At 41.1% G+C, this 19383-nt stretch overlaps 1 protein-coding gene across 2 annotated transcripts in view; it reads left to right on the forward strand.

The window, feature by feature from the left end:
* The first annotated feature begins 615 nt into the window (after positions 1-615).
* Positions 616-19383, forward strand: part of ZFYVE27 (zinc finger FYVE-type containing 27) — a 314413-nt gene continuing 295645 nt past the window's right edge. For both annotated transcript variants that reach the window (XM_069239634.1, XM_069239635.1), the window contains exon 1: positions 616-751. The gene's annotated coding sequence lies outside the window, so the exon portion shown is untranslated. The remainder of the gene's footprint in view (positions 752-19383) is intronic.

The raw sequence follows: 19383 nt of genomic DNA on the forward strand, positions 1-19383 counted from the left end.
AGTCAAACTTAGCAGTAGAAGTGCAATTATCCGTGAAACAGGGTTGATGGCCAGGGCGGTAACAAAACTGCCCCAAGGAGGGACAAACTTAAAGCATTTATCACTGATAAAGGATTTTTGAAAAGCAAGCCCATGAAGGAGTGATAGTTATGGGCGTGGTTAAAAGCCCACAGATTGCATGAGAGCACGACCTAAAAACCTCAGAAAGGTTAAAAACACCGCTCAGTAGGCAGATTGCAAACTAAGAAATTGAAATTTTACGTGTTAAAGACATGCCCCTCATTACGTAGGCCACGCCCTTTTAAAGCTTCCGAATTCTTCACCCCACTGATAGATCTATGACCAACCAGCGATAGCTCTAACTACCAGTAATCAGTCACAAGCGGAAGCAGCCTATTACACCTCGAACACAACCGACTTCAATCAGGAGACCCTCAGCCAAGTCCAGTCTAAGAGGCACCAAGCGAACTTTCGGAGGAATACTCGGACAGAAACCGTGTGGACTTCGCAGCCAATCAGCACCTCGGAATTCATGAATCACACTTGGATTGGATGAAGCGCCCTTAAAGATCCAATCGTAGGTCTCTTTACACATTAGTAGTACTCCTCACTTGCAGACCATCTATGATGTGTTCAGCCGTAGGATTGATTGTTCTGCATCCCGGAAGTGCTAAACAATACAGATAGGTTCCAGCTGTTCTGAATTCAACTACGAATAAGGGATATTTTGCTGAATTTGCTGACAGTTCTTGTAAGTAGGGGGCGGGTGATCATCTTGTTTGTGCCATTCAAGCTCGCAGTTGAAACGCGATTGAGAGGCCTCGTTGTGTATGGTGCACGCTGCTTTTGTTTTGGTTTTCGTTGTTAAAACCGTCAAACGCCTGATTTCCGGTTATGTTTATGAATTCATTGAATATTAAAACCTTTTGTCGAATACGATGAAGCGCTACCTCCAGCCTAAAATTTAGCCCTTAGACAGTGATACTTAATATCCTTATTGTGCTGTCTATATTGTTATTATTACCGAGTTTGATACTGTAACTCAGGACTTGCTGCAACATCCACTTAATTGCAGTAAGACCCCCTTTGTACGCATTCCTGGTAGGTGAGTCGTATTCGAAACACGACAACGCTTTGTTCACCATGCTCCTTTCCGTGAATGTAATTGTTTAGTTGATGTTTGGTACATAATAAGTAGGTCAAATGCCAATATGGAACTCCGAACGATTCATCTTGACATGTACAGTCACAGGTTTTAAACTGGCTTCATCCACTTTTTGGATAAATGCCTGCGGGTTCCAAGTCCATGCAAGGAAGGGCTAAACCAAGAGCGTCGGGGTGACCTGCGATAATGGTAGCATTGCATGCACAACGAGTACGAGTTATTCACGTTTGTTCAGTGCATAATGTAGAATTTGTTTCTGAAAATTTCGACGCTATTTCTGTTTTAACGCTTGTTACTAAACACATTTGGTATAGGTTGGATTAAAATATTTAAATACACATTCAGAAGGCCATTTTGCACATTTATGATTTATTCAATTCACAACAAACCAGCACAATAGACTAAGATGCAATAGCTCTTTTCTCTCGACTTCCCCATCAGGAAGAAGTATATATTCCAGCATCTGCCATCGTCCATCCAGCCCTTCTGGTTAAAGTGGGGGCTGAAACTGGTGCAAAAAGATTATGGAAGAAAATCAACACCCTTTTCTTATTTCTCGGCCTGTGCTTGCTTCCCTAAGGGTGCAGGGGCCAATGCCGCTGCACTGTTTCCGCTGGTCAGCCCAATGGAAACATCATAATACAGCGATCGCAAGGCCGCTGGCTTGACCGGCACCTCACCACCATCATATTGGAGTAGTGGTAGTTCAACAGCTCAACTCCTAATCACGCTGTTTGTCTTGCCTGTAGTTCCAACATAGTCTGTAACCTAACTATAAAAAAGGCATGTCTTCCATTCCCCAATCACCGTTGTGATTATCACATTAACATACTGTAGGCATCACATGAAATGACATCATGTGACAGCCACCCAATGCCATGACAGAAATCTTTTGACATGATATGTGCCCCAGATCAGAGTGAATAACTTTGTAGGCTTTGCTCCAGATGTCATCAAGACAGGTGAATAAATTAACATGAATGAGTAAAAATTGAGGACAGGGAACCATCTTTAAACTCATAAATCATGTCACTAGCAACCAAATAATTTTTATTGTTAATGACAATAGCTGCTGCAGGGCATTTTCAGAGGGTATGTTGTTGGTAATTCTCATATTTCTGAGGAAGCTGGCATTGATTTCTTAACCAGTTCGTTTCATACCTCCCACCCCCCCTCTCAAAAAAAAAAGAAGCAGCGGGATGACCTGACTAAATATGTAGGGCATAGTTTTGCGAAAAAAGTAATTTTTCACCTGAATTAATGGAGCTGGAAAGTATGAACAGGCATTTACAATGCAATAGGTCTTGCATTTGCTTGAGTTAAAGCTATTGGCATGGTAAATTCATAACTGGACTTTTCTTGCCACATACACTGGCCAACCTTGTTTCATAATTTGTCTTGTCCTGTCATATGATTCCAGTGGCCCTGTACATAACTAAAACACTGCCATTTACCTTTTCCCTGTATCTGCAGCAAAAAATGAAAATGTTGCCATTTAGCATCCTAATTTAAATCTGCTGTGCTAATTCCAATAGAATACCACTTTCCCAACCCCATCATCATATTTGCTGGCTGCCTAACACAATCTCCAAAAAAGACACAAGACAGCCACAGAGGGTAAATAAACTAGAACGGTCACCCAAACATATCAAGAGTGTTCAAACTGTCATGGTGTAATAAGAATGTTACGTTGGCCTGAATTATGGTCATAATAGTAATAATTAGAGCTTATTAAAACACATACAATTATCATATAAACCTTTAGCAGAAATAAAGATTTGGCATTAGACTGTAATGCTCAAAACAGCCCCTGGAGGGCACCACAACAAAAATATAATTTGCAAGAAGCATGGTCATGTAACCATATTGTTAGCCCGTAGAGGGGATAATGCCATGAAAAAAAAAAACAGGAAAAAGTAATGCAGGGTAACCATATACTTAGCCCTTAGAGAGAATTTTTAGGGCTAGCAGGCCTACTGCAGTGATATTACAAACAATGCCTTTAAAACAAAACTTCTCCCAGCCGTAGAGCAAAAGTTGTAGCCATGAGAAATCTTAAAAGAGACTGAATGGTGGGAAGGGTTATTATTTTGGGGTCCCCACTCACCTAGTGAGGGGACCTAGAGTTGATGTAAACAGAGCATTTTGAAGGTGGTCCCATTTTCCTAGGACCACCACAGGCAGAGTTATGAGCAAAAATGTTTTGTTAAAGTAATGCCATGCAAAGCATTATGGGTCAAGTTTCCATACCATAAGTATTTTAATAGGTTGATACGACTGTAATGCTTAGAACAGCCCTTAGAGAACACCACAATGACAATAGCATTTGTCAGAAACATGATCATGTAACTATACATGTAGCCCCTAAATGGCATAATTACACATAAAAATAGCAATAAATAATGTAGTGTAACCATATAATTAGCTCCTAGAGCACATAGTGCATTATATATTCTAGGGTAATAGGCCTATAACAATGATATTCCAGACAAGGCCCTTAAATCACAAGCTATTCCCAGCTGTAAAACAAAAGTTCCAGCCCAGAGAAGCTTATACAGGCACTGAATGGTTGTGGGGTCCCAAATAAGCTATTGTGGCGACCCAGAGATGACATAGACATAAGGAGCATGTAGGCGTGAATGTTTGGGTGACAATTTGGGTGAATTGTCCTAGGAACACCTTAGGCTGTCTTAAGACCAAAAATGTTTTGTAAACATCATGCCCTGCAAAGCATTAGGTGTCGAGTTTTCCCAAATGCACTGAATGTTATAGTATCTGCTCTCCTGCTGTGCCAGGAGACCCGCTTTCGCTTGGAGGATTTCTGTTTCAAAGCATTCACCAATATCCAGTTTTTACATGGAGAGCAACAAGAAATGACTCTTATTAGGCAACTGTAAACAATTTGACCAGCACTCCAATACCGCCGATTGAGTTCACGCTGTTGTGCCTGTTTGTGGTGTGTGTACCGTGGCAGGCATGCAGCACGAAGGGGAGAGGCAGAAGAAATAGTTTGCCCTCTGAAGTATTTCAACAATCGCACAATAATCCATTTAACCGGGGCAGTCTGCAAGGCGGGACAAACGTGGAGCATTTACCAATGACAGCAGGTGATTTTTGAAAAGCAAGCCCACGAATGAGGGAAAGTGAAGCCCACAATACTTACAACAGGTCAAAGCCCTTGACCTAATAAACAACTTCACCTGCCTTGAGCCCACCCTCATGCATACAGAATCCATCCTCATTATGATTCCAAACCCTCAAACCGCTCCCAATTCATGCCCAAAAACAATCTGTATCCCATCAGGCTGTGAGTACCTTTAGTAAGACACCTCACATGCAGGAAATGCTCCCACAGCATGGACATCGCCATGTGTGAAACCAAGCAAACAATTGCACAAGGCCACTTACATGCTTGCTGGAAAACAACCTCACTTTTCTTCAAACAGTATTGCTATTCAACCTTGCCAAAAACAGAGTGTAAAACTAAGACCATCTCACCCCATAAATGTGTACAAAAGCTCATGTCTGGGTGGATGCAGGCATCAAAATACCTGGAAATGGTCCAATCCAAGTTCAAACCGCTTCTCCAAACAAACCAACTACCTATGCAGTGAACGCTACAGAATTATATAAAAGCAGAGCGTGAGCGCCAATCGAAATCAAAAATGGAAAAAAAGGTGCAAATCCCAACAGGAAAGAGAATATCATGCAACTTACCTGAATTGATGCAGAAACCACCCCCACGTGTGCATTCCCAAAGAGTACACGGCCGCCTGCCGCCATGCTTAACAGTGCTGTGATTTTTAAAGCCATAACTGAGTGCGGAAGTGTTCTAAATCGACAATGGATTGAAATAGCAGTATTGCAAATAGACGGCTGCGCGTATGGCGCTCTAAGAACCTAAGCGTGCAAAAACCAGTGCCATTCCAACGCATACCCCTGCAAGCGTGCCCCCAATTCCTAAAAAGAACAAACTAATAGAAAATAGAAACTATGGTCACATATCCCTGCGGTGACAAAACGAAAATGCTCAAATAATGACAGTTAGCATTCCAACTAATTCCTCTTACAAGTATGCCCCCAAGATGTAAGTATGGCAGTTGAAAGAAAGGTAGAAAAATCACTCCAGTACTGCCAAGTGTGATCACGCTGTGTAAAACCTTGAATTCGCCAATGAGCGCTTAATAAACAATAGAATTAAACAAGAGAAAAAGTAGTATAACCATACGGAAAACATGGAGCTGCATATGTTTTCAGTAATTGGCTGGTGCTCTTGATGAGGGCTAAACACCAGGAAAAGGCATGACGTATGCATGCCTTTCACAAATTAAAACAAGGGAATTTTAAAAGGCAAGCCCACAAATGAATGAAAGTGATGGGCATGGTTAAAAGCCCAACAGCAAGACAACAGGTTGGAAGCTCTTGCGCATTCTATCTAAAAAGGGGTATCCATAAAAGGATCAAATGCAAAACTATAGTGATTGGTGCTCAAGCCCTGGCCCTGCATAGGTCAGTCAAGCTGTTGCCACTCAGGAGGGAATATAGCTAATGGCTGATGTGAGCCCCATGCTATATGCAGTCGTTGCCAAAATCAGAATGTGAAGACACTGAAGCAGCCCAATGGCTGACGAAAGCTGATCCAGAGTTTCTCTGTGTAGGGAAATGTATGTATGTGTTTTTATGAATTTTTTTTTTGTATTTTTTTTAATTGTATTTACAATAGTCTCACTGACTGCTAAAGCTGTCAGACTGGATTGAAAATTGAATAATACAATTAATAATAATGAAAAAAGTAATAATACATGAATTCACAGACAATAATGGTATGTGCATAAAGTTACAAACATGGAAAATTACAGCTAGGAAAACTATATACAGTCCCTCCACAAGAGTTACGAGAGTTCTCAAATACAAATCACCTATGCTTATGGCTACTATAGTAATCTGTGAAATTTATCCCATGGAACCAAGTACTCATTTACTGCATATTACACAGTGTAATAACAATTCACCCTTAAAAGGCTAATGGGTTTAAAATGTGTTGTAACTATGAATAGGTTAGGATTATTGTCGTTGTTATCTTTTCATAATTAACAGGTCAGAAATATGACATCTGACTTATTTTTTCCCCAATGAACCCATAGCCTTTATCATTTGCTTATGGCCGTAAGAAACTCAGGCCTACTGAACATAAACTGTCCCATAATCGACTCTTGACATTGGTGCATAACATTACAATATGTATAGAATTACAGTAGAACAAACAATACACACCCTGTCCAAACTGGGCCTAACTGGGATTCACATGAAACTTCTGCCCAATCAAATGAAGTAGTTAAATAAATTAGAAAGTAGGAGAAGCCATAACACCTCTCTAGTAGTGGTTCTTAATGCTAATTTTCTGTTGATCACATAAGATCTAGACACACTTTTAGTAAATATGCCGGTTACTGTGATGATTAAATATCGAAACCTTGCCATATGCTCTATATTTCACTGTCACAGCACTCTTGTTTTTATAGCACTCGCAGCTTCTTTCCTTATTGTCTCAGGATCTTTAGGGTGGTGGCTAAACGAGGGTTGATTATTTAAGTTAGATTAGATCATATACACAATTTGCAAAATAAATGTAAATCTACACACATTGGTTATACCTATGTTTTGAGTATGTTTATTATTTTTGAGAATATTCAGCAAACCGGAGTATCATTGAAAGCTCTGGCAGACTGGTCCTTTCAGGAGTATTCACTTGTGTAAGAGTAGATGGTGCATATTTAGTCACAAGATAATGTAGCAGAAGAACATAGATGCCAACACGTTGGAAAAGCAGCGATTGCGCGCTGCTATGTTTGACCTAAAATAGCTGCATATGAGCACCAAATACGACACAATGACAAAATTATCATACCTTATGAAGTTACTTACTATACTGTGCTTGTTCCCAGACCCCCAATTTTACCTAAATATGCATCATTAGTATAATCGTGGCATCACTGGAAAAACATCATTTGGCCAGACATTCCCTTGCTATGCAAAATAGCTGGGTACCAAAATGTACAGAAATCTTGATTGATGCTGTGCACATTTGTTTTAAACTGATATCCGATAACCGGGAGTAGGGCCCAGTGGCATACAGTGCACTGGTTTAGAGTTGAGGGGCATAGAGTTGAGTGATATAGAGTATATTTGCATACAGTGCAGTGCCGCAGAGTGGCATAGCTTGTAGTTGTGCAGAGTAAATTGATGTGGGCTGGAGTGTTGTAGAGTGCAGTGGTATAGAGTAGAGTGACGAAGAGTACACTGGCATAGAGTAGAGTGGTAGAGTAGAGAGGCGTAGCATGAAGTTGCGTAAAGTGGATTATTGCAGTGGTGTGGACAGTGGTAAACTGGAGTGGTGCAGCGTATAGTGCAGTGGTGTGGAGTGGTGCAGAGTAAAGTGGAGTGTTTAGGGTGTGGTAGCACATTGCCATTACACACAACACATTTCCAGTTGAAATGACCATTACATTTGCACAGACATATAGCTTTACTTATAAAACTACCACAGTGCACAGACAAAAATTTGTGGAAATTGCAACACCTAGTGTAATGATTTTTTTGATCATATTAAAGTATTTGTTTCCAATGCACTTAAAAAATAACAAAAAATGTGCTGCATTTATGTTTATTATTCTGAAATACTTACGGTTCATTTAAATGGGTGCTACAAAAAAAACCTTCCTACCACATTCCAGCAAGATTGTCACTCAAATCCTCTCACTTTGAGGTCAGAGAAAGAAATGTAAACGGGGCACCCTTGAAAAACAGCCTCTGACATTAGGCATCTCTCTTTGAATGCCCAGCAAATGCGACAAGTTTAGAACAAGATTTGCAGGCCTGTTTACAGAAAGAAAAGACTTGGAAGGATATTGTAATTGAGGTTTTGGCTGGGAAAGGGTCGAACTCAAGCTGGACTGCCTAAAACAAATAAAGCCACCAAATGGAAAGCCAGGGCTGGAGGAAGCAGCAGTAGTTCCATGGCTGGAATGCCTTTGTGTCCGTAAACCTACTAATTTGCACGTTTTAAGGATTTTCACCAGCTCTTCTCTAATCTTGTCCCATAATGAGAAATGTTGGAAGTTTACTCCTGACAATGGCAAGAAGTAGAGGTTTTCCAGGGTTGGGGGAAAAAAGTGGTTGGAGGGAAAGTGAACTAGTAAATGCTCAATATATTTTCACATGAGTAAATCTACACATGCATATTTGCTTGTGCTAAAATACAGTTAACAAAAAATTTCTAGGAGTAAGATTTCCTGGTCTACCTCTGTAAGTTCTTGTGAATTCATGAACGCCACTAATTCAACGACCTACACCATGGGTGCACTTTTGTGTCTTTTTTTTAAGAATTGGGTCCCTAATTAGGTCTGTCATTAACAAAGACATTTTGTTTTTATTAAACTTCTATTTCTCTCTCTATCTATCAGCTGGCTTTACTGTAAATGATCACATTGTGCTCTTCCACATGAGCATATTGGCACACAAAGTCGTTTGTTTCAGTGCCAGGAACTACTGTGGCAATCAGTGGTGTAACAAAACTGGAGAGTCTCTCCCTGCAAAGAATATAGAGGGGGCACCCCTCCTGACTCACTCATGGTAGGTGCATTGCTGACGGGGCCCCCTTTAGGGGGGCTGCAGGGCCTTTGTTACGCCACTTGTGGCAATGTGTGCTTTTTGAGAACAAAACCTTTTTCTTTTTGCCATTGTTTGTCACAATGGTGAGGGCTGACAGCTCCCACAGCAATAAAATATTACAAAAGCCATGTCAAAACAAGACATGCATTGACGAAAGCAGAAGACTTACAAAAATGTCAGATTGCTTGGCTTTGCCAATGCTTGTTTATTTTAATGCTTCCTATAATCTTGTCGGAAATGGTTACACTGATTTTCCATTAGGAATATTTTTTGGAAGTACTAGCATGCATTAACACATTTTATTAAATGACGCTTCAGAGAAATAGCACCTAAAATTTCATTGTAGCGAAACATTTTTTTCCTACTTGCATTTTTTTCTGGACATTTTATTTTGAAAGCAAAGAATCATGAATCTTGCTTACACGCTTCTGCAAATATTTGCATCTAATCAGAGCATTATGGGAGCATTATACATAGTCATATTGCTAAACTTTTCAAATGTGTGTACACTTTTTTTTTTTTTTTTACTGGAACCACTGTCACCTTAAAACGTTTATTTACAGTGCTCACCCTAATAATGAAGGATTTTTATTAACAAACAATAAATACAAGATCGAACAGCATTAACAAATGGGCACACATTACCTCAACTGCAGATAGTTCACTTCTGTGTAAACTGGCAGCCAAAGGGTTTGTACTGCAAGGGGTTGGGCCTACTTGTCCCAAGGACAAAATAAATATGAAAACTTGTTGTCCTTGACCCCAAACAATATGTCCAGGGCGTCAGGCGATAGGAATTCCACATCCCTGATGAAAATGATATGTAACCTATGGAAAAGAACGGGGGCTGAGGCTCCTTGTGGTGCTTTGAAGATTAATGTGATGGGGTTTTATTGCGCTGTAAGTTTATTGGCAAGCTAACCTACCTGGTGCACAGAGATTAAGGATGTTAATCCTAGTAGCTAACTAAATAACCTTGTTGAGAGGAGCAGCCCTAGTTTTCTGCCCGTTTTGAGCCACACTTCTCCTGTAGGGTGAAGTTTACGTCTTTTTCTCCGCGAGTGGGAGTTAGCAACATCAGACTCCTGGGTTCTAAATATTGTGATGAAAGGATCTGCCATTCCTTTTCAGGAGTTTCCTCCTCCCATCCCTCCCCGTCCCTTGTTTTGTTCAGAAGACCATCTCCTGTTGTTGCAGCAGGAGGTTCAAGTCCTGTTATTAAAAGGTGCAGTGGAGTTGGTTCCAGAGCAGGAAAGGGGTCAGGGATGTTATTCAAGATATTTCCTGATCCCCGGGAAGGATGGTCGATTGAGACCTATCCTGGATCTGTTGATTTTGAATTGGTTCCTCAAACAGGAGAAATTCAAGATGCTGACTCTAGTGCAGGTACTTCTGGCGTTTAACAAAGAGGATTGGATAGTGTCTGTTAACTTGCAGGATGCTTACTTTCATATCCCTATTCTCAAGTTGCATAGGAAGTATCTCCGGTTTGTGGTGGGATCGCAGCACTACCAGTTTGCGGTCCTTCCGTTTGGCCTTACTTCAGCACCTCGAGTCTTCACGAAGGTGATGGCGGTGGTTGCAGCAAGTCTTAGAAGGAAGGGAATATTGGTATTCCCTTACTTGGACGATTGATTGATCAAAGCCAAGTCTCCAGAACTTGTGCTGCATCACTTGCAGGTGAAAACTCAGTTGTTGTTCAGTCTGGGCTTTTTGATAAACGTGCCCAAGTCTCACCTGGAGCCCTCTCAGCTCCTCCTGTTCATAGGGGTACTACTGGAAACAACATTGAATCAGGCCTATCCTCTGCCTCAGCGGATTCAGGACATTCAGGCGTTGATTCCAATGTTTCAAAATGGAGCTGTTGTTCCAGTCTTCAAGGTCCTGTGCCTGCTCGGTCTGTTTGCTTCTTACATTCTGTTATGCATGCTGGCACATGAGGGCCGACGCAGGCAGTGGTTTCAACACAAAGGGGATCTAGAGGAGTTGACATTGATCTCCAGAGACGCTGCAGCAGACCTACGATGCTGGGCTGTGGATGGCAACCTTTCCCAAGGAAGGCTGTTTTACTGCTGCCTCCGGTGGTCACGGTCATAACGGATGCTTCCACTCTAGGGTGGGGAGCTCATCTGGGGGACCTGGAGATCAAAGGTCTTTGGTCTCCAGTGGAACAGACTTTTCATATCAATCTGTTAGAATTGTGGGCAATACGTCTGGCTCTCAAGGCCTTCCTCCCGTCCCTTTGCAGTCAGTCAGTTTAAGTCTTGACGGACAACACTACTGCGATGTGGTATATCAACAAGCAGGGAGGAGTGGGGTCGTACCTTCTCTGCAGAGAGGCTCTGGTCCTGGGACCGAAGGTAAGTTACTTGCTCCTTAGCAATAATCTGTGAAAATTGGGTATCAGAAAACATTTATCATTTGCACATCACCAAGTAAAGTGTTCTGACTTTTTTCATCACACAGAAGTAGACAAAAAATGATCTTTCACAGCTACTGAAATATATTTTGAAATGTTTGTAAAGTTGAATTGCAAAACATAGGCTATCACTAATACAGGAGCAGAAAGCATCTCTGGACTTGTCATGTCAAAAAGACCTGGTTCAATCTTGTGACTTTGAGGATCAGATCAGAGTTGACAGCCATAGAAATGATGATAATTAATCGTACAAATGTATGAATACATTTTTTGTGCTAAATGAGACTGAATCAGACCAACACTGTACTTTTGACACCGAAGGTTTTAATCTAAAGTATGTTGAAATTACGACAAGCTTGGTGGTTTGGTGTAATTCACTGTTTGATATAATTTAGAAAGTATTAATAAACATTTTATTGACAAAGCATGAAACCATTTTCATGGATGATCAAAAGGTCACGGAAATGTTCTAAATACAACAATTTATTATTTTTGTAGAAAAGTTATTTGCATCTTCCAAAGTTAGAAATTTAGTTTATTCAGGAAAAAAACAGGTTTTATCTTTAGGTTTTGCAAACACAGTTAATTGAATCAGTCTAATTTGTTTAATTAATTAATGGTCCATAGTAATCCAGATGCTGACAGCATTCTCCCATTACAAAGTGAATTGAACAAAAGAAGTCCACACAAGCATCTGATGAAGGCAAACTGTTCTGGCAAAAAATTCTCACATTTTGATATGGCTAAATGGGGTGTTGATGGTTTAGTTATCTGATAGTTTGTGGTTTATGTGATATGATTTGGTCATGCTTATTACACAGTGCTTTGGTCAGGTGTGTTATCTTTTATCAGTGTTTCATGTGCAGTGAGTTGTGTTGTCTCATTTGTTATGATCTGGTTTGGTGAATTGGGTGAGCTGGTGTAATGTGGTGGTATTTGGTTTAACAGGGAATGAAGTGGTGATGTGTGCTGCAGTGAGGGCTGGAGAGGCGTACTGTGGTAGCATGTGTTTTTGGGAGATGTGGTGTGGAGAGATGTGTTGATGGTGTGAGTTTTGTATGTGATGTGAATGCTAAAAAGTGTTATGTGATAAAATGGTGTGAAGGCATGTAGTGAGAGGTATGTCACAGGCAAGGATAGATGTGATGTGAGTGCTTACAGTGGTCTTTGTGTCATGTTTTAAGGTATATTAATATGTGCTCGGGCAGAGTTTGGTACGAGTGTAGTCTCTTATTGTTCACAATGTGTGCTCTGATATGGTAATAGGACATTGGGTCTGCTATATGGCAAGGGGAGGGGTGCTATGAAGGTACCAAGTGGGCCACAGTGATTTTCATGAGTGTTATGCCAAGGTTTTCTTGATGTGTGTAGTTTTTGCAGTGTCTGGCATAATCTGTGTGAGTCAGAGGCCCTAAGCATTAGGAGAAGGACAGATGAAAAAGGGAGCAATATGGGAAACACAAGACCAGAGGATAAATCTTAAACTGGATGGAAGTGGGTCAAAAATATCAAAGAGGTGAAAGGAGATGAGAGAGGAGCAAACGTTGCCAGAGAAGAGCAAGAGAAATTGCCAGAAGGAGTGCCTGTGGCAGGACTGAAAATAAAAAGCCAAATTGGGGAAAGGGAAGAGCGAAATTGGGAAGAGGTAAAGTGTGGTAGGTTGTTCATTGGTGTTTTCTAGTATGATGTGCCAGTGTTCATGTGCCTGCAGGTATTATTTAGTAGGTTTATGTAGCGCTAATATACTGTAAAGTATGTGATTGCTTTACAATAAAGAGTTTATTTGATGTGCTTCACAGTAGGTCACTACTAACCTCTAAATTGCTGCACCAGTCCCCACTAGGGAGCTAAGCACCATAAGTCCTAGTGAGAACTTGATGGCACAGGTGAGGCGCAGTGAGCTCAAGATTAAATACCCGCCTAACCTATCTGAAAACGCAGCCAAAAACTTAAAATATAAACTACTCAAAATGAACCCCGAAATGCTCATTTCTGATATCTACTTTTTGTGCCATTAAAGGAACCGTGGTTACAGATTTAATCTTCTTTACCAACAAAAGAGCACAATGGAGGACACCACATGGCCTACAACCCTTCAAAACTCCCTCACCGATCTTCCTGGCCGAAGCTACCATCTCCCTTTAGAACAATTGAAACGTTATCATTCAGGCATCGGACCATAACTTACAGATTTTTGACAAAATATTTATGAAGGTCAAAAATACAATGTAGAGCAATGTTTCAATCTCCTCCAAAAGTCTGTGTCACCCCTCCTGCTCCTAGATGGATACACAGGGATCCTCCAGACCCTCCTCTACCTCGTCACCTTCACCTCCCCATGACCACACTCTCTTTTCTATCAGTGGATCTTTCGCTGATGGCTACAGTTTTCCTGCTCCTAGAGAGGGCACTTGCTCCTCCCCTTTATCCCTCCTATTGACCTACCGTCTCCCTTACCTCACAGAAAAACCAATACTCACAGCATGAGAGCGAACAGCATTTGGCCAGATATAATAATGGATTTTATGCTGCCTCCCCTTTTTTTCAATGGCACACCCTCCAGTACCTCATCTCACACCCTAGGTTGACCAACTTGATCACTCCGGACCTGCTCCTGCTGGTCGGCTAACCACCCCTCCACCCCTGAGGTGATTCATACTTCTCCTGTACCCAGACCGCATAACACTCCCATAGGTACTGACTACTCCCTTTCCTTGGAGAACAAACTTGCTGATCTTAGTCAAGAGATAAAGCTAGTTAAAACAAATCTTCAGCACCTTATTCATATCACTTTGAAGCTCGAGAAGCTCTTGAAACTCAATTTGTCCCCTTGGGCTTACACAACCACACACACCAAACAACACAACTTACCCGAAATCGGTTGGCTGAAATACTCCTGTAAAACTAAAACTCTCCGAACTTAAAGTAGAAAATGCAACCCCATCTTAGTACCATCTCCAGACCACAGAGGGTCACAGACCACCTATCCAATGATGACATTCACTTCCTTCTCTTATCTTATACCACCACTAACAGGGCTGCGTTACCCGTGATATTCATGCTTCTGACTGTCCCCTCCGACCAACTTAGAGAACCCAGTCTCCACTACAGAACCTTGAACGAGTACAACCTTGTCCAAGTTCCCGTAAGACACCTTGAAGCTTTAGAAAACAAATCTCATCTCAGGTCTGTGGTTCTCAACTGTAGGTTGGTGGTACATCACGCGGCTGACATTGCAGATCTCATTCTTACACAAGACCTTAGCCTTCTACTATTAACTAAAACGTGTCTCATTGAGGCCTTCTCATCTATCCTCGACATTCTAGTCCCACCCACCATCAGACAGGATAGTCTCGGAAGAGTAGGAGAGGGTCTAGTTTGCATGTACCACTCCAGGCTCACCCTGAAGCATTAACAAACTATTCCAATGACCGCCGGCAAATACCTTGGCATCGAAATATGGAACAAAGACAAGATAGTATGCAAACTCCACACGATCTACCACCCCCTGGAAAATAACCTACCTTTCATCGAACAAATAATAGAGACCATTTCCTCTAACTCGGATCAGCACACCAATCATATCTTTCTCTGGGATTTCAGCATCCATTGGAATGACTCTAATGACTCCATACTGAACACCTTTAATGCCTTCCTCATTGACCTCAACCTTGCCCAATCATGTAATGGCCCTACTCACAATAGAGGCTTTACCCTTGATCTAATCATCTCTAAGGACAATACCATTGAACTTGAGTACATAACCCCCTGTGACTGGTCAGACCACTACCTAATCTCCTTCCTCATCCTGGAGAAGGTTGTGACAAGGAAGGGCCAACCTCGTAATCCCAAACATTGGTCCAAACACTTGAGTCATTCTAATCTTTCCGTTCTGACCTCTACAAGCAACAACATATACTGCCTCCCACAAACTTGACAACTGTGAATAAACTTATGGAACATCACATACTATCCATGTCATGCATACTTGATGCGGTTGCTCTGGAACAGCTAAAAAGAATTCTGAGCTGAAAATCCAAATCCTGGTTCAATGGCAGCCTTAATGAGGTAAGACGCAAATTAAGGATTGTAGAGAGATCATGGTAAAGATATCCCTCCAACGCACACCTCAAGCATTTGAGGTCGACTAGAAGCTCCTACAACAAAAGCATCTGAAATTCCAAAGCAGAATACTTTAGGACGCAACAAGACAATGCCAAAACGGACCCCAAAAATTATTTGAAATCAGAAGAGTTCCCTACCTATTTCATTTAAGAGACAAGACGAACTGAATCTGATTTTGCTTTGCACTCTCAGATTCTGCTAACCCAGGCCCAGCCCAATCTTCTACCTATACAGCACAAGACTAGACCCCCTCCTTTTGGCTCTATTGCTAAAACCAATGTACTTGGAATGCCTTCAAACTCCCGGATGAAGCCGATTTACTCACAATATTAACAACAATAAAATCTTCCAACCACTCCAATGATCCACTACCCGCCAAGCTCTTCAAACAGTTTATCCCTTCCATACTCCCCCTTTGGACCAAGATTGTTAATAATTCTCTCTCTCTGGGCTTGGTCTCTGACTTCCTAAAGATTGGACAGGTCACCCCTCTTCTAAAAAAAAAAAAAAAAAAAAAAAAAAAAAAAAAAAAAACAAATGTGGACCTGTCTGACCTCAAACTACTGCCCTATCACCAACATCCTCACACTAGCAAAGCTATTAGAAAAATACATTCACTGGCAATTTTATAACCACACTCAACATTTTCACCTCGTTGATCATCATCAGTCACGTTTCAGAAAGGGTCATAGCACTGAAACGGTTCTAACACACATTGTTGATAAGAATGCTAGTCCAGAACAAAAAGAATGCTAGTCCAGAACAAACCCTGTCATCTCACACTACTTGATTTCTCCTTTACTTTCAGTACTGTCAAAAATGATAGTTTGATTGACCTTCTTGAGAATAGGATGGTCCTGTCTTAACCTGGTTTGCCTCATTCCGTCATAAAAGAGCTCAAAGTTTCAAAGTCCATCAACCAGAGGAGCCAACTGCCTACTAAAATACTAAGGAAAATCAAACTTTTCTTGCCCCTAGCTGACTTTTAGTTAGCAGTCCAATCCCTTGTTATCTCCTGTTTAGATGACGGGTGTGCTACTCTTTCTGGTTTACCCAAAGTGAAGAGGGACCCTCTAAGGGGCACTTTGAGTTCAGCTGCTAGACTCATCACTGGATCTAGTGGGTCCAACCACATTACTTCTCACCTCAACCATCTGAAATGGCTTCCGTTCAAAGCTAGAATCCAGTTTAAGATAGCTCGCATGACACACAAGGCCCTTCATTAGAATACAGCTGTCTACCTGGCCCAAAAACTTGAATAATCTGGTGGTAGTCTATTGTCAAGAAGCTCTTAACTCGCTACTGTTAAAACCACAGAAGTTCAAGATAAAGCCATCAAAAAAAGAAAATTACAATCGCTCCTTTTCTGGTCTAGCCTCAAGAATATGGAACACTCTGCCACCAGAAATTAGGACAAACCCTTCTACTACCTTCTTAAAGAAGTTGAAATGCTTATGATGAATCGATTCCTTTACAAGTTATCTTCAGTCACTCATTTTTATTTTTCCTGGTGGACTCTTTGGGATCATGGATCTCCAAAGGCATCCTTGGATATTGAACCAGCATTTATTTGGTGCTTCCTTCTTGCTTTTCCTTCCAGCTTTTTCTCTTGTTTGTCTAACTTGTAAGCTACTTGTACAGCGCTCTGCCACTTTGAAGGGTCATGTTCACTCTATAGCTCTTGTATTTTTTAGCTTCTATACTATATGTACAGTGCTCTGATGCCCTTTAGGGTCACATTTGCGCTATATAAAACTCTGCAAATAAATATCAGCCTTACATCAAAATATGCATCTGTATAGAAACGAGCTTGGTATTTGAAAGTATTAGTAGGTATAAAATTGTTGAATTTCAATCTGAGATGGCATAGTCTAATTAGCAGTACATCCAGAGTGAGGATTAGCTATAGCACAAAGATATTGATGGTATTGCAGGGTCTTGGAGTAAGTTAAGTAGGCCTATATTGAACGCAGGAGAGACTGCTTTCTAATAAATAGTAGCATCAATAAAGCATATGTAAAGAACATTTTCAGATGTTTACTATTGTAAATAGGTGTAAATTAGTCAACAGTTCCGTAAAAGGTATGATAGTCCAATTAGCAATGGATCAACTAGCAGTAGTAGAGCAGGTAGTAGAGGGCCTTTTATTGTTACAGGAGAAATGGAATGTCTTGTTAGAAAAATGAGAGAGTGTAAAGAAGGGATTTAGTTGCTACCCGAGTACTGAAAGATGAGTTTGAACAGTGAAAAAAACACAGTTGTAAGAAGCAGCAGTAATGCAAAGATCTAGGATAAGAAAGAGGCATGGCAGAAGTAGCCTCTAGAGGAACCTCTGGAGATATGGGTAGGAAAGCTTGGGAGTGTAGGATTATCGAAGGTGGTGAGAGCTCCCACCAGTGACAAAGGCTAAAGATGGCAGTTGCAGCACAACAGAGTTTTTCTGATGAGAGGGCAGACATCCTTGATGGAAACAAGCTCAAGTGGCAGATGGATGAGAGACGATGCCAAAAGAAGAGGATTTCCCTTCTTGGAGTAGTTTCAGTTCTTGTTCAGCCATTGCGTCTGCCGCATGTGAAACAACACAAATCTGGTGGAGTGGCATTGAAGTCCAATGTAGACATATGAAGAGAAACAAGTAGTACTAGTTCACATCCAGTGCAAGGATGAGGGTTTAAAAAAAAAAGAGGCAAATGTTGACGGAAGCAGTCTCCCTGGGTATGCTTATTGAAAATTTGGAGGGGGTGGGATTGAGAAAACTGATAAGTGGACTCAATTGAGACAAGTAGAGAAAGGTTACAAGCATGGTGGAAGCTTTGTCTGCAGTGGGGCCGAAAGTGCAGGTAGCAGATAGATGAGTAATAACCATTGACCCTTGTGATGTGGTGGATTTCAGACTGAATGCTGTAAAAACCTAGCTAATACTGGAGGTTGAATGTTGAGCAATTTTAGATGAGCTGCTGATTCACCAGTATTGGGTGCTCCCTTCCCTTGCTGATGAGGGGGATATCACTGAAGTGATTAGGCTTTTCTTTGCGGAGTACTTTACACCACCTGATCACCTGGGAGCTGCTGTGTTGAATGGGTTCTTGTTCCCACCCCAGGCATCCAAATCTGTGACTGCCTCCACCTGCAGCACAATCAATTGGTATTGAATGACTGTGCGGCTGTAGCTAATATTGAAGCAGGCAGCAGTTTGAAGTAAGATCTTTTGTATGACAGCTGGAGGATCCTTCTGTTCCCGACTGAGGATGGTGTAGATGGGCCTTCTATCCTTGAGCATTGGCAGTAATACTATGGAACCCAGCTAGGTTGCAGTCCAAGAGATACAAAGTTCTTCTTTTTTTTTTACCCAGAGTCAGCGAAATTGGAGTATGTAAAGAGGCAGTGCTCTGATGGCTTATTTAATATGCCAAAGTTGTGGTCAAATTAATATCAGGTTCATGCTGCGCCACTTCTGATTAAGTCACTTTTTGGGGATAAGGTAAGGGTATTCACAGTTGTCTTTGGCATGGATCATAATTCTGTTTTCATTTCCTCTTGATGTCTTCCAGCCCTCCCTTTTCACTTGCCCCTCCCACCTTCATAAGTATACCTGTAGAAAAATAGCCATTGTTCCAAAATCTTCAGTAGATTAAGTTTTTAAAATTGTGTTGTTTATTAAGTGCACAGCTGAAATATGTTGAGACTGGTACGATTTAGTATGCAAGACTGCACATTTTTTCATTTCTTACGCGCTTGTTTTGGTGTTAACAATAATAAAAAAAAAACTATTGAAAAATATAATCTGATCTTCAAAGAATGTTGGTAAAGCAGTGTGTTTGTGCAATTCGGAAAGGAGTATGAGGATTTTGAGGTACTTGAAAGATTGCATTTCTCGTGTCCCCACTCAATGTTGAAGTTGTTTAGGAATGTGTTGGTTTGTGCTTGGAGTTTATAGTATGTCTTCAAATCCTAAATGTGGGCTCCAAGATGGAAGATTCAATGGGGATTATATATTTATATA

The sequence above is a fragment of the Pleurodeles waltl genome, chromosome 6, assembly GCF_031143425.1.
Source record: "Pleurodeles waltl isolate 20211129_DDA chromosome 6, aPleWal1.hap1.20221129, whole genome shotgun sequence".
NCBI lineage: Eukaryota > Metazoa > Chordata > Amphibia > Caudata > Salamandridae > Pleurodeles > Pleurodeles waltl.